Consider the following 3,761-nt stretch of genomic DNA (forward strand, 5'->3'; position numbering starts at 1 on the left):
CTAATCCCAGGTGTAGACGCAGCTAGGATGGCAGAAGAATGCTTCTGTTGACCAAGCTGCCACTGTCTCTTGGTCGATTCTGGCCACAGGGGTTGTCCTGGCCCTCTGGCCAGACCACTTTTGCAGAGTCCTGCCTCTACTGGGCAAAGCCCAAAACTAATGTCAATGAAACCAAACCTTCAGTCCGACTGGGCTCAGCTGACAGCCTGACACAATGCACTGGCCCTGCTGGGCCTGAACTCCTCGATAGCATTCAGCCACCTTGTAGCAGGCATGTCCCTGCTGCTCTAGGCTGCCCTCCTGTCTAATCACGGGCTCCTGGGCCTTGATCAAGCTCACAGCGCAGAGGCTGGCACATTCCTCCCCTCACTCAGGGGTTCAGACAGGCTACAGCTCCTCAGGGGCCCTTCTTCCATTCAGGCCGCTGGAGTAGCCTGTCTCCTCTTCCAGCTGGGCACACCCAGCCCGCCCTGGCCACAAGCCCTGCTCTTCCCCAGCTGAGCTTTGCTTCGGATTAGGCCTGTCCAGCCTCCACGCATGAGCAGCCAGCTTAATTGACCTCTCAGGCCCATGTTAACCCTTCCCGGGCATGTGTGGGGTGAACGCTCCATCACAGGCCTGCATTCTCAAAGTGCACATTGACTCTAGGTGTTTGCATATTCGTGTTCCCAGCCAGAAGCAGCTTAGGCCCTATTATCATGCATGTGGAGCTGCTCCCACAACTTTGGTTGAAGCTGACTAAAGACAATCCAGATCAGTTGTCTCAAAGTTTGGGTATCTAAAATGGAGGTGCCTCAAAAATCAGTGGAAAACTGACTCAAGTCACTTGTCTGAGGTGATATGGCAGTGATGCAACAGACTTGGGAACAGACCCAAGATCCTATGCCTTATCCCTGTCTGCAATCGAAGAAATGCTGCTTAGTTTTGTGGGGATGTAACAGGCACGCAGGTGTGTTGGAACTGTGGGGCTGTGTGGGAGAGAATTGGAAATAAAAGAATGGAGACCTTTTTCCTGGGAGAGCTCAGATAGCTTTATTTACAGGAGTGAAAGAATAGAGTTATAAGAAATAATCTTGCATTTATCCAGTGTCTCTTTCATCCCAGAGGGTCCCCAGACACACGTATCCATCTAATCTAATTGGGATCATTCGCCTACCACTGTGATGCAGCCACTTCGGGATGGGATGGGCGGGGAGTGGAAGGCAGACAGGCTTCTACATTTACAAAAATGTGCATGTTATCATTAAGTGACTGATCAGAACGGGCCTGTCTGGTCGTATTCTTTCAGCACTGTGTTTCCTGTGCGGAAGGACGAGAAGGGGTGGAAGCTGGTAGCACCGTCAAAGCTGACTACACTGTCACTTTCCAGTGCTCGGGACTTCGGCTGGGCTATATTAGGATGGCATGGACCCAATGGGGGCGAGGGGGGGTCTGGAATCCTCTCTTGTTAAGCTTTCAGGCTTGTTCCACGGGAGATAGTTTTTGTGCTCTGGTGTCTTTTGTAGACTCCAGTTCTTTTAATGACTCAAACAGAGCAGCAGATGCTGACCAAAGGGCTAGGTCCTTTCTGATTGCATCTTCCCTGGCTTGTGGGCAGATTGAACCTTTCTAGGCAGCCAAGGCTAAGTGGAGGCAGTTTGAACAAGTTGGCCCTTGAGGAAGCTAGGGCAGGAGTGGGGGGAGGAGCGCCTCCCATCTTAAAGCAGTCACTGAAATCCATAAGCCAGTTGGTTTCAATTGCAAACGGACCACAAGAGTCATTGTGACGGTGATGGACAAGGAGGCCTCATTAGGTGGCCAGATAGCTCCTCTGGTGCCTAGCTGTCCCTCTGCTCTGGCTCGTTACGCCTTGTTACCGGGCTGGTGGACAAATATCAGATGTGATGTTGTTACAGCTGATTGAAAGCGCTTGCACGCCACGGGGCCCTGGGTTGCCACGCCGCTCCGGCAGCATGTGCTCCCATGCTCTCTGGCCCTTTGGCGCTTGGCTCCAGGGCTGCCATCTTACATGACAGCATTGCTTATCCGCTTCGACTGCTGGGCACCAGAAGGTGCTTCCTGTCTGCCTGTCTCCAAATCTCCTCAAGAGCAGAGCGAGGAGAGCACGAGTGAGGCTCCTGCCCAGAGAGCTGCCATCTTCAGCACTGACTCTTTTGCTCCCATAGCTTTATTTATTTATTTGTATTTACTGTAGCATATAGAGGCCCCAACTGAGGCTGGGACTCCAGTGTGCTAGGTGCTGTACATGAGCATAGGGAAGAGACAGGGAAGGGTCCCTGAAGAGCGCTCAATCAAAATAGACAAAACAGAGGGTTGGAGGGGAAACTGAGGCACAATGAGGGGAAGTAACTTAGCCAAGGTCACCTGGCTGGTCTAGACTGGAACCCAAGTCATCTGACTCCCGTTTCTCTATCGCTAGACAATGCTTCTCCCCATTCGCTCCATATTAATCCTGCCCCTCTCCTCCTCAACCATTGGTGTTTTCTTCCATGCTGCCCCCTAAGCCTGGAACTCCCCCTCTTATCAGCGTGGGTCAGGTGCCCCACCTCCCTGTCACACCCTTAAACTACAGTCCCATCAGCATTAACCCGTGTCATTACAAATGCTGTTACTAGCCCATTTTCATTGGCTACTCCAGTATATTTGGGTCCAATCTGTGTTGTCCATTTAGATTGTAAGGTGACATGCTGGAAGGGATCATGTTTTGTTAGAGAGGGAGGACAAGGGGAGGCAGTGTGGTCCAAATGAGTAGAGGACCACGGCAGGAGACTGGAGACCTGGGACCTCTTTTCCCCTCACACCAGTTTTACACTAGCATAAAATAGAGCTACACTGGATTTACACTGGTATGAGCGGAGCATCAGGCTTTCCTTACCGACCTGCTGTGTGAACTTGGGCCAGTCCCTTCTCTTTGCATTATCTTTCCTGGCTGTAGCATGGGATAATTATACATCCCCTGCCCTGTTAAGCCTCCTGAGATCTATGGATATAAAGTTATATGAGTGCTGAGTGTCTGTTTGTATGAAAATTGTATCCCTGTGAGCCCTGCCATGCCACCTAAATAATAATCCTTAGGTCCAGTGGCCATACTGGATCTGGGCATCAGCTCCCCAAGGCTGGGATGCTGCCTCTGTCCATGCCGGATACTTGATGTTTCAGAAGAAGGTTGAACCCCTTCCAGGCCCGTAGATGTATCCAATCTAAGCCTTTTTATACCATACCAGTAGTAATATTTTCATGGCAGTAGTACTGAGATGGAGTCCCATTGTGCTAGGTACTGTACAATGGCCACATCCCCAAAAACTTGCTCTCTAAATAGACAACAAGGAAGGATTATTGTCCCCATTTTGCAGGTGGGTCAACTGAGGCACAGACTTACCCAAAGTCTGGGGCAGAGCAAGGAACTGAACCCAATTTTCTTGAGTCCTCAGTCCAGTGCATAAACCATGGGCCTATCTTTCCACTTCTGAAGTATCAGGTCTGAGTGCCTTACAAAGATTATCCCAGTGGCAATATATGTATTACAGCCCCCGAAAGTGTGCTAGGTAAACTTGTGGCAAAAGTTTGTGCTGCAATCCCTGCCATGCTACGAGGGGTCAGGCAGGGAGGATGGACATGGCTGACAGTAGCCAGATCCTGTGGTGACTCCGCAATGGCTAACATATGGCATGGTGGGGCAAGAAACATTTATTTAGGGTTACCATATTTTGTGCCTCCAAATGGAGGACACTCCACGGGGCCCCGGCCCTGCCCCCAGCCCC

Source organism: Trachemys scripta, chromosome 22, assembly GCF_013100865.1.
Source record: "Trachemys scripta elegans isolate TJP31775 chromosome 22, CAS_Tse_1.0, whole genome shotgun sequence".
Taxonomy (NCBI): domain Eukaryota; kingdom Metazoa; phylum Chordata; order Testudines; family Emydidae; genus Trachemys; species Trachemys scripta.